We start from the raw sequence: 12,255 nt of genomic DNA, 5'->3' as shown, positions 1-12,255 counted from the left end.
AGACACATGTGTGGCTTTGGCCTTTTGGAATTGATTTTTAAGAGGAATGTGGAAGGATTTGAAACCTTGGCCTAAGAGACACCTTGCAGCGCTTTAAGTACAGCATGAAGGACTATTCTGGTCTGAAATGAAAGATCTAACTGCAGTATAAACTCTGGACTGTGAGGTTTGGCTTGTGAGGGTGAGAAAGAGCTTTGCCATGGCTGGGCTAGAAGCAGTTTGTGTGAGATGCTTGCTGTTATGCCTGTGTCCTAAGAATTTGTGCAGGGCTGCATTGTGTTGAAATGGACTGGGGTGAGCAGAGGGGTATGGCACGGAAATGAAATCTCTGGGCCAAAATTGCTGCCTATTCAGCTATAATTGAGAATGGGTCAGCTGACCAGCATTAGGGCAACAGGAAGAACGTAGACTCTTATGAAGGGGCCGGAGTGCTCAAGGAGTGTCCTGTTCTTCAAAGTCTGCTTTATGCCCCCCTGGATTAACAAATTGGCACCCTACCTGGTATTGTGGAGTACAAGAAATGCAGGAAAGAGAGGGTCATTGCATTTGCAACAAGGTCTTGAGTTTTGGAAATGGCCATGGGCAGTATAAAGCAGGTTTGCTGGATGCCTGCATGGAGACGCCGTGGGACCATGAGGATGAACCATGGATTGCAGTGGAGACCCAGTGGAGATGCCAGGACCATGAGATGGCTGCCAAGGAAAGCTGCCAGCACTGGTTGAAGTTTTCCAGGCCTGTGAGTAGCCTAGTTGGAGGGGTGGAATTGGGACTCCAGAGATTTGTTGCTGGTTAAAATTATCCGACTTGGAGATTTGTCACTGACTAGAGTTGTGGGACTTGAAGCTGCAGAGTTTAATGTTTTCCTTGGCTGTTTTAAATCTTGTATTGAGTGAATATTGCTGTGTCCAATGACATCTTTTGCAGTGCGAGTGTTTATTCTGTGCCATTATGGGTTTGGGAGGGGTTGGTATTATGGCTCAGTTAAAAGATCTTGCAGTATGAGGATTTATGAATATCATTGGAATTGATTAAAAAATGGGGACTTTTAAAGTTGGACTGAATGCATTGCATTTTACATCATGTCTGGATATCAGTTGATGAGGGCCAGGGGTGTAATGAGTTGGTTTGATTCAGGTGTCCCCCATAAACTTAGCTGTTCTGGATGCTAGGTTCCCAGCTGATAGAGATTTGGGGAATTAATACCTCTTGGAGGCAGTGCATTATTGGGGGCAGGCTTATGGGTGCTGTTATAGCCAGCTCCCCCTTGCTAGTGTTTAGCACTCTCCTGTTCCTGTTGTCCACCTGATGTTGGCCAGGGAGTGATGTCCACCCTCTGCTCATGCCATCATTTTCCCCTGCCATCATGGAGATTCCCCTTGAGCCTGCAAGCCAAAATAAACCTTTCTTCCCACAAGCTGTTCTTCGTTGGGCAATTTCTACCAGCAATGCGAACCTGACTGCAATAGCCAAACAAGACCAAGACTATAAACTTCACGAAAGTATCTATAAGACTACTTACTATTCTTTTTTAAAATTTATTTTTATTTATTAGAGACAGAGAGAAGGGGAGAGAGAATGGATGTGCCAGGGCCTCCAGCCACTGCAAATGAAGTCCTTACACATGTGCCCCATTGTCCATCTGGCTTATGTGGAACCTGGATCCTTAGGCTTTGCAGGCAAATGCCTTAACCACTAAACCATCTCTCCAGTCCCTATTTGGTATTCTTAGAAGCATCTGAGGAATAAAATACTTAGTCAAATACAGAAGAGTAGAAAATAAAGTCTTTCAATTCTCTAGACCATAGGAATATTAATTTTCTAATTCCCTTTTAAAAATATTTATTATGTGTGTGTGAGAGAGACAGAGAGAGGGAGAAAGGATGTACACACAAGGGCCTACTGCCCCTCCAAATGAACTCCAGGTACATGTACAACTTTGAGGTTCTAGCTTTACATGGATACTGGAGAATTGAACCAGGGCAGCAGACTATGCAAGCAAGTGCCTTTAACGGCTGAGCCATCTCACCAGATCATAATCTTCTACCAGTAAACTTAAACAGTGAACAATAACAGTAAAAGAAGTGTTATCTTGACTCCAAAAATGTAAACACAAAAATAGCACACAATTTTCAATCAGTAAGACAATGGTCAACACAAAGAATATGGACAAAACTATAGTATATCAGAAACCAAGGTTAAGTGTTTTTCTAAGCCTGTTTAATAATGGCAAAGGCAGAACAAATAGTTTATTTCTCCATGGTCCCTTTTATTAACCTTGCATTAACACATCCCTAAATCTTTCAAGTTAGTTCATAAGGAACAAACTGATACACTTACATTGTTAATCTCCTATTTTCTTCTCATTTGCCAATATGGCCTACACTTCCCAGGTACTTTTGGGGCATTACTATCTACACATCTTTTTTCTTCCTCACTAACCCAATCCTATGGTACCTTTGAGTCCTTTAGCTAAGTTCCTTAATACCAAAATTTAAAACGGTAAGATACTATCCTCAACTATTCTTCAGTAAACTAGCATTTAACTATTCCTATGTTATGATATATGCTTAAGTTCTCCCCAGCTCCCTTAAAGCTATAAGCTGTAAGAGCATTTAAGGTGGCAAATTCCATTTCTTGTATTATTCATAGTACCTAGCTGTTCAATCAAATAATTTGCCAGGTATAATAAGACAAATCTAATCTGAAGCTAGAAAAAAAATAAAAACTCACTTCCACTTTTAACTCTTCATGATGAAAACCTTAAGAATCTAATCAAGTTACACATCTTAGTTGTATTTTAACCATGAAATTACAAAGTTAGATTATTGTAGTGCATATCTCAGGCATTCTGTACAGTCAGTATCCAAAACACAGTGGGGAGAAAATAAGACAATCCTTGTTTTTCTCTTTTACACTCAAACTCATACTTGAGACTACAGCACCCAAACGTTTCTTCTGTAAAGGATTCCCAAAGAGCTGATGGAAATTGTTCTCTATTCTGCACCTCACAGTACTTTTGTCTATTTACTTTTACAGATACTACCTCTCCAACTAAAATTTAAGCTACCTTTATTTCTGTTATTGTTGTATTCCCAGGATGTGTACTAAGTGCTAAATAATAGTAGAATTAATGAATAACACATCAGAGGTTTAACACCTTTTAATGCAGACTAACTCTCACAGGTACACATTGATGCTACCTTGGTTTGGAAGCACAGCTTGTCAGGGCACCTAGGGGACAAACTCTAGGTATTCAAGGTACAGATTTTGACACTCAAGTACACTCTTAGCTTGCAATTACTTTTCATAATTTCTAAAAGGGCTTTTTCCTAGCTTGCTTGAGGTATTGGGGAATGTACCAAAGACCTGGCACATATTAGTCAAGAGACACAATATTTTTTCCTAGTTTGATGAAATCGTCAACAAACTACACAAAATGATTACTCAAATTACCAAATAACGGATGATTTTATTAAAATTTCTCTTGTGCTCTTAGAAATCAGTTTCCTTCTTATACTTTAATACAATACTACTCAGTAAGTCTTGTGTCAATTAATTATATAACCCACATCACCTTCTTGGTGTCAAAAGAAAAAAAACTACAAAATCTATAGCCTAACAGTTTAAAAACAGTACCCACAGAAACGGAAGTGATAAAACTTATTCTGTGTTTACTATAAAATAACTAAATCTGTTATTTTTAGCTCTGTGGTAGCATAGCTGTATACTGTGCTCAAGGCCTTAGGTTTAATCCCTACCACCAGCCCCCCTCCAACAAAAGGAGGAGGAAGTTACATAAATATTATTCTAAGCTGTTTCATAACTTCAAACAAAATTGTAAAAGGCAAATACAGTACTTTATTACATAGAATATCTTATCTTTCAAGGTCAAAATTATTTTCTCCAGAAACAAAAACGTAGTAAATCTGCCTTTCAAATAGAAGAGGGAGGGGCAAGTAACGTGACAGTACTAGGATACCAATTTTTATTTTTTATCCGAGAGAGAGCAAGAGACACACACACAGAGACTTGGCACACCATGGCCTCCAGCCACTGAAATGGAACTCCAGACCCATGTGCCATTTTTTGTGAGTGCGCGACTTTGCATGCTTGCATCACCTTGTGTGTCTGGCTTAGGTGGGACCTGGACAGTCAAACATGAGTCCTGAGGCTTCATAGGCAAGCACCTTAACTGCTAAGCCGCCTCTCCAGCACTAAGATATTAATTTTGAAAAGGGCCAGAGATGGAGCACAATTGTTCACAGTTCAATCCCCATCACAAAATAAAAAATTTTATTACTAAAGTAGTATAAATGAACATAGGTTCAGTAAAAAAAAAAAAAAAAAAGAACTGATAAGAGAATTTGGTCTTTCAAAGTGTAACCAAGCCCACTCCCAATGACCTCAATAATTAATGTACAAAATAAGGCAAACACATATTGACCTAGGTTAAAAATGTAGCCTAAATAAGTCAATCAACCCGACAGTTATCTAATAATCTGTACTAATTGTGCTTTGAATCAATCAGATCCATTCCTCTGCTTCTTCAAATTTAAGCACATCTATACCTAGCCTTTCAATCTGGTTCATCAAAAACAGTGCCAATGCCTCTGCAAGGTTTTGGTGATTCACACTTGCCACTCTCTTCCTCGGCTCTATTTACTGTATAAAGGAGAAATGTGGGTCAATTATAAAGAATAGATGAAAAAGTAAAACATGAGACATTTAAAACTGAAACAAAATTTACAATGTAAGCTGAGTTATCCTATACTATTAATATAAGTATGCCAAAATACTAAAAAAAGAATGTCATTTAAGGTACAAATAAACTGAAGTTAACAGTAAACTCGTCTGTATTTAAACTAAAATTTTTCTCAAATAATTATCTGGATGTAATGCTTGCTAAATGGAGACTTAGAGAAATCTATGAAGTGAGTCATGACAATACAGACAAACATCTTACATTGTATTCAAGGTGGATACTGGTTTTGAATTTACGTGGTATGGGCAATCAATCCCACCTCCAACACCTTGCCTTAGAGTAGTAAACACAGAAAAACACTTCACTATTTCACATTTTTCTAATTGTCCTGGTTTCCTACTCACACACAAAAAGCCAATTATTGATGGAAATTGAAATTTAGAAATATTAAATATTAAAAACCATGTGTGTAACTATTCTGAGGTAGTTTTCCAGCACTTTAGTTGTCACGTATTGAGTACTGGCCCAAACTGGATGCATATCTTGGGATAAAAGCATGAGCGTGTCCCTTACAACTTTCTGGAAATTTTACCATTCTTCCCGATAGTTTGCCCTCACTTCCCGACACCTTTGAGGCTCAGCTCCTCGCAGAGCCTGCGCCTCCCTTGCATTTCTAATAACGCGGTGGAGGGCGGGCAGGCGGGAGCGAGAGGGAGTGGATTTATGCGTGGATAAGTGCACGCGCGCTCCCGCGCGGCTCCCCACCCCCACCCGATACTTTTCCTCCGTGGAAACCGAGGGGAAATCCAGGGCTACGCTAGCACAAACGCGACTGCACAGCCCAGTGCAGGGCCGACCTGCGACCGGAGCCGGGGGTGGGCTGCGCAGTGCAACTTCGCACCGGGCACTCCGAGCTCGGGCCGCGCCGCGCCGCGCCGCCGGGGATTCGGCGGAGCACGCGGGGAGGAGTCGCGGAGATACGAGAAAAGTGAAAAGGGCCGCCACCCCGGCCGGGCGGCCGAAGTTTGCAGGCGGGGTCGCTTCCGCCGAGCGGCGCCCACCCTTCTCCGCGCTCCAGGTGGAACTCGTTAGCCGCGGCGGCCCCGCCGCGGCCGCCACCTCCCTTCCCCGCGAACCGCCGGGACCCCGCGAGCCCGGGCGGCGCGGGGAGCGAGCGGACGCCCGCCGGCCGGCCCGCAGGCCCGCGCGGCCCGGTCACCTGTGGAGAAGCGGGCGGGCGCCGACCTCCGGCCTCGCTGCCCTTCACGCCGGCCGCGGCCCCGCTCCCGCCCGGCCCCCGCGCCAGCTCCCCACCCCCCACCCCCACCGGCCGGGCGAGCCGGCGGGGCACGCGCAGGCCCCGCGGACCCTACCTAGCGCCGTCGCGCTCCTCCGCGTCCTCGTCCACGGCAGCGGCCCCGGCGGTGGCGGTGGCGGCGGCAGCGACATTCCTGGGGAGCGCTCCCGCCGCCGCCGCCTCCTCCGCTCGCGGCTCGCCTCTCCCCTCCTCGTGCCGGGGAGCGCGCTCACCCGGCGCCGCCGCCCCCCCGCCGCCGCCCCCGCCGCCACACACGCCCCGAACCCCTCAGCCCTCGGGCTCCCACCCGCGGCCGCGGCGGCGCGGCCCGGCCCTCCCGCCCTGCCCGCCCCGTCCCCGGCGCCCGCCGTCGCGCTGCGCTCAGTAATGGCGGCCGCTCGCGCTCCCTCGCGCTGACGGGTCTCCCTCTCTCCCTCTCTCCCGAACTTTACCTCAGCATCTCTCCCCGCGCGCACCGCCGCCGGAACGCGCGCCCGCGCCCGCGCGCCGCCGACCTCCGGGACGCGCCCGCGCGCGCCCGCGACGTTCGCCCCAGAACCCCCCGCCCGCCGCCCTCACCTCGAGACGCCTCCCGCGCCGCCGCCGCGCGCCGCCCGCCCGCCCGCCCGCCCGCCTCGGCCCCGCCCCTGCCTGGTCTCCCGGGAGTCCGGACCGGCGCGAGCGGCCGCGCCGCAGGGCGGGGGAGGAGGGGCGCGGGAGCGCGGAGCCGCGTCCTCGCCCGCGGCCGCGCTCCCCCATTGGCTTCTGCCCCTCCCCCAGTCTCCGCCCCACCCACCCATTGGTTCCTCTCCTACTCCATTGCTTCTCACCTTTCCCTTTTGCCCATCGGCGTGAGTATTTTCCGTGCGCGCTGCCCTCGCTCGGGGTTGTGCTCGGCGCCTCCTCCGCCCCATCCTCCACGCCCGTGGAAGCTGCACGCCGGCCGCGGCGTCCCGAGCCTCCGCCGTCTTCTCCCCGGCCTGCGTTCCAGGCTCTGGCGGTAACTCAGCACCGCACAGCATTGCAAAGGAACTTAGTGCTGAGTGAGCCCTTGCAACGCATGGCATGGCATGGGCACAGGCACCCGCCGAACGCCTCTGTGGCCTCTGAGCGTTGAAGAATGCCAAGGAGGAAGGAATGTGCCCAAGCTCGTTCTCAGGATGCGTGTGTTGGGGGGCGGGGGAAAGGTTAGTCGTCTGCCTGCCAACTAGACATCACCAGCCCGGGACCTGGCATATACCTCGAAGCCGGAGCCCCAGAAGCAAGGAATCCTTTCTTCCATGGACAGGGAAGAATTCGGGCCCTTGATTCTGTTAGTCCTTAGGGAAGTTGAGCGAGATGCGATGACTCCACTGGTTTGGGATGGCCCAAAAGATCCCCCAGTTGACATCCCAGCAGCCCAACTTCAGGAATCATGGACCACCTGACTTTTACTATATTACCTTAAATATACTCAGTATATTTTTGAGACTTCTAGAAATTAATTTATTTCTTCTTTCTGTTTCCCCCACCCCCTTTGGTTTTTCGACGTCTGACCTGGAATTCAGTATGTACTCTCAAGGTGGCCTTGAACTCACAGCAATCCTCCTATCTCAACTTCCCTAGTGCTGGGATTAAAAGGCCTGTGTCAACATGCTCGGTTTAGAAATTTCTTAAGTTTGAGAGTTGGTGGGCTTTTGGTGTATTTTTCAGATGTGCATTGACGCTGAATAGTAAAGAGGATGGACATAGAAACCATTGCCTTTGCTTTTAGCATTGAAGAAACTGACATCCTGCGACTTTGCCAAGGTCATCAGAATCCGTCTTACCCAGAGGTCTAAAATAGTGGCCCACAGACAAATGAGCAAAAACCAAATCTACTCCAGTTCGTTGTTTCGTCTAAAGTAATTTGGGGAGAATATCTCTTTGGGGAAAGATTTATTTCCTGAGCTGAAAATAGTTTATCATCAGTAAGCATGTAACAACTCTAAAATTCAAGTTATTATTTTTATGCTACATAAGGTACTGAAGTTGGCCAAGGTTGCTTTTCAGTGTTATAATGGTGCAGCTGCAGCCAACCAGAAGTACATGTAGGCTCTGTCAGGAAAGAAAACAAAAACTGCCTGTTGGTAAAAATCTGTTAGAAAATATTTGTCAGTAAATCTGTCACAATATTCCAGCAGTACTGTTTGTTTGTTCTTTGCCCATATCCCCCCACTGTCCATATTTCTCAAAGGTAAACTTAATAGTTAAAAGCAGAAAAAAAATTCTAATTTCAATCTATGTCATTAGCTCCCTAATTTTAAGAAGGCATCATTAAAATTCCTTGTTTTAGCCACTCGCTTGTATCTGAATGCTATCAAGCAGATTACTTAAGAGTGAGTTAAGGGGCTGGAGAGATGGCTTAGCAGTTAAGGCGCATGCCTGTGAAGCCTAAGGCCCAGGTTTGATTCTTCAGGTCCCACGGAAGCCAGATACACATGGTGGCACATGCATCTGGAGTTCATTTGCAATGGCTAGAGGCCCCGGCGTACCCATTCTCTCTCTCTATCCCTCTCTCTGTCTCTAATAAATAATTAAAAAATAAAATTTTAAAAAAGAGTGGGGACTGGAGAGATGGCTTAGCAGTTATGCGCTTGGCTGGAAGCTCTGGCAGTTCCATTCTCTCTCTCTCTCTCTCTCTCTGCCTCTTTTTCTCTCAAATAAATAAATTAAATAAATTTTTAAAAAGGTGTGAGCCACCGTGCCCAGCTAATTCTTAAACAAAAAGAGTGGGTTAAAATCTGTAAGTACTTCTTTCCGTTATAAAGCATAGGTGAAGAAAACACTGAAGGCAGCTTGCAACGAAAGAATAGGCGTGAAGGAACTGGGAGGTTAAGCCTCCAAAATGTGGTACTAATCCCATAGGTACACCACTTCTATAGACTGGAATGTTAATGCATTTTTTGTGTATTTTTTAAAATGCATGAAGCTAATGCAAAGTCATAACCTGAATAAGATGTTAAATACTATATAGTATGTCCACCCTAAAAATAATTTTAAAATTACTTCCTAAACAATCAGAAAACTTTTCAGCCATTGACCTGTATGAATATAAACTAAAGTCAAATAAATCAGGACCTGAAAGGAAACATTGACCTATAAAGATTGTAATTATCAGTTATACAACATGATACTAGGGGCGGGAGGAGGGGGGTTGAAGACTGGAATATTTCTCATAATGTCACAAAAATTTTAAATCATAGTTTGCAAACAATAATTTTCACAGCTGACTTTTTTTTTAGTTTTATATCATTCAACTTGATATAGGGTATCTGGAAATTTAGGATTTTGCTTCTTATTAATACTAATAATCTAAATCAGCTTACATGTACCATTTTTGTAAGGTTGTTTTTGTTTGTTTGTTTGTTTTTAAGTAGGGTCTTGCTATATTCCAGGCTGATCTGGAATTCACTATGTAGTCTCAAGCTGGCCTCAAAATCACAGATATCCTCCTACCTCAGCTTCGAGTACTGGGATTAAAGGCGTGTGCCACCGCACCAGGCTATAGTTTTTAGATTACTTGTTTCTCAAAGAGAAAAAAATGAAGCATGTAGTGCTCATAGAAATCTGGAAATGGGAACTGTGATTAATTTTGTTGACATGTTTAGAAGTATAAGGCAGTAAAGAGTGGGGAAGGGGGTGTTAATGCCATCTCAAACTGATGGCGTATGTTTCAGAGAAAACACAAGCTTTAAAGATTTTTATTATTTTTTTAAATATTTTATTTTTATTTATTTATTTGAGAGTATGAAAGAGGCAGAGAGAGAGAGAGAGAATGGGTGCACCAGGGCTTCCAGCCACTGCAAATGAACTCCAGATACATGTGCCACCTTGTGCATTTGGCTTGCGTGGGTCCCAGGGAATCAAACCAAGATCCTTTGGCTTTGCAGGCAAGTGCCTCAACCACTAAGCCATCTCTCCTGCCCAAAAGGAGATGTTTTGAGAAAGAAATTCTTTATACTCCTATGTGCAAGTATGGGGGAGATGGGGTAAATATTACCAAGCCCCCTCAGATCAATCACTGTTCTCATCTAGAATAAAGAAATTAAGCACTTTTTCTGCTGTACTGTATAATTAAAATCACCCAGAGCTTTGTTCTTCGTTTACCTAAAAAAAATTTGATAAAATAAGGTTTCAGTCAGGTATTTTAGGTTTTTAACTTAAACATTCTTCTCCATTAATTTCTTGTTCTTCATCATATCCTAACGGAGTATTAATATGCATGGTCGTTTTTGGATCAAAAGAGATGCTTGCCATAAAAAATGTTATGATAACTCCATCCTCTGTTGGTAACAGTGCGGGTAACACTACAATATTCAAATGAATGAAATATGATGGCCTTGCAAGAATTTACCCTACAGAAGCGTCTACACCCCCTGCTGGAAATCTTGTATCATAACAACTTTGTCTTCTATAGCCTCAACTAAGAAAGTAAGTCAAATACAGGACCTTTCCATTCGTGACTGTATGACACAATGGCTGTTGGAGAACAAACACTCTCACCTTGATTACAGATTCAATACACAAAGAACATGGACAGTAATGGTGCAAGTAGGAATATTCAAAAGCACTTATAAAATTATTGTCTAATTTTCTATTGCAATTCTGACCCCTCTGCCTTATTCCTACCTCCTTCCTAGAAGTCCCTCTTTCCCCCTATCTCAAACAGTTAGGACTCCTGGGATGTGGAGGAAGAACAAAATCAGACATCACTCATGAAGGTAAGTAAACCCAGAGTATACCAATGGCACGGGAGCCATTTGTTGAAATGCCTGAGCCTTCCCACAACTTTATTTTATAGCTATCAATGAAGGGGGCTAACTATGTCTTGACTGCTACCATAGAAAATATTTTTATAAGAGTTAAGGTAATCACAAGCATGCACTGGAACAGGAGAAAAGTAATGTATTGACCTTCCTGGCATTTTGTTCCACAGAACCTTGCTTGTTCTGTTGATTTTCCAGAATTGTATTTTCTGACTGAAATCCCAAAGATGGTATCAGTCTAGCTTCAAAATGTCATGTCCATGCCACCCTTGTCCTAGGACATGATTGAAATAACGAAAGCAGCACTCTATTTGAAAATAATTACTCTTTTGTAAAGATTATTTGTAACATAGACTTTTCTTAAAGTAATAACAATTCACTCAGGCCCCATCAGCACAAATACTTTAATTAGACAAAAAGTCTTTAAGTTATTTCCTCACAAAAGGTGGTATTGTTGGGCCATCTGGACCCTCCATTGAGTTTTTATGTAAGATCGCAGCTTGAATTTAATCAACCCCAATAAAGTTAACCCTATAAAGCAAAAAGTTAATTGAAAGGGTTGCTAGCTGGAGGATTTGAATTCTATCTTTGAGATTGTTATTAGTCAGTCATTTTGATGGGGAATGAGAACTTGCATTGCTTGACTCTTGAGCCACATGCACATTATTTAAATTTTGTTCTTGTTTTTGTTTTCCAAGGTAGGGTCTCACTCTAGCCCAGGCTGACCTGGAATTCACTCTGTATTCTCAAGGTGGCCTTGAACTCACAGCAATCCTCCTACCTCTGCCTCCTAAGTGTTGAAATTAAAGGCGTGCACCACCATGCCCTGCTCTTTAATTTTTTGAATCTTCCTATTCTCACTCAGTTTAGGTCAAATTTAGATTGTATCTCTAGATGGGAATTACCAACGACTGGCTCTATGCAATACTAGAATAAATGATCATTGGTCAAAAGGTTAGCAAATGTTGGGTAACATGAAACACTCTAGGTTTTATGGATTTCTGTGGATTTATTGCTAACAGAAGGATTTAGATTATGTTGTGAAGTACTAGCTGAGATAATCATGTTGAGAAAAAAAATCCTTTAAAGAAATTGCTGAATTAGCTGTGAAAGTTGAGTTAGATGTCTTTCCCCAAGTACAGCCCACACTTTCTACAAAACATCCCTCTAGTAGGTAATGTGAGTTACTAGCGACAGATAACTGTGGGTGGGAAACACCAGGGAATGTTCCAACAAGTGCATGCAGTATGAGTTTCTGAAATCAACAATTAGGTAATCATTCTGCATTTAGAGCTTTGTCAGTTCTCCTGATTTGTTATAAATTATAGTAGATAGAAAATATTTGCCTTAACAGTCCATGGTTTTTTCTTTCTTCTTCTTTTTTTTTTTTTTTTTTTTGGTTTTTGTTTTTTCAAGGTAGGGTCTCGCTCTAGCCCAGGACGACCTGGAATTCACTCTGTATTCTGAAG

The 12,255-nt window shown here is 43.9% G+C and overlaps 1 protein-coding gene across 1 annotated transcript in view; it reads right to left on the bottom strand.

Annotated features, from left to right (window-relative positions):
- The window catches only part of Arhgap5 (Rho GTPase activating protein 5), an 84,108-nt gene extending 77,939 nt beyond the window's left edge, over positions 1-6,169 (bottom strand). The window contains exon 1 of the mRNA XM_045155634.1: positions 6,076-6,169. The gene's annotated coding sequence lies outside the window, so the exon portion shown is untranslated. The remainder of the gene's footprint in view (positions 1-6,075) is intronic.
- Positions 6,170-12,255: the final 6,086 nt, after the last annotated feature.

The sequence above is a fragment of the Jaculus jaculus genome, chromosome 7, assembly GCF_020740685.1.
Source record: "Jaculus jaculus isolate mJacJac1 chromosome 7, mJacJac1.mat.Y.cur, whole genome shotgun sequence".
Lineage (NCBI taxonomy): Eukaryota > Metazoa > Chordata > Mammalia > Rodentia > Dipodidae > Jaculus > Jaculus jaculus.
The sequence above is the reverse complement of the archived record's forward strand: the minus strand, read 5'-3'. Positions and strand labels throughout refer to the sequence as shown.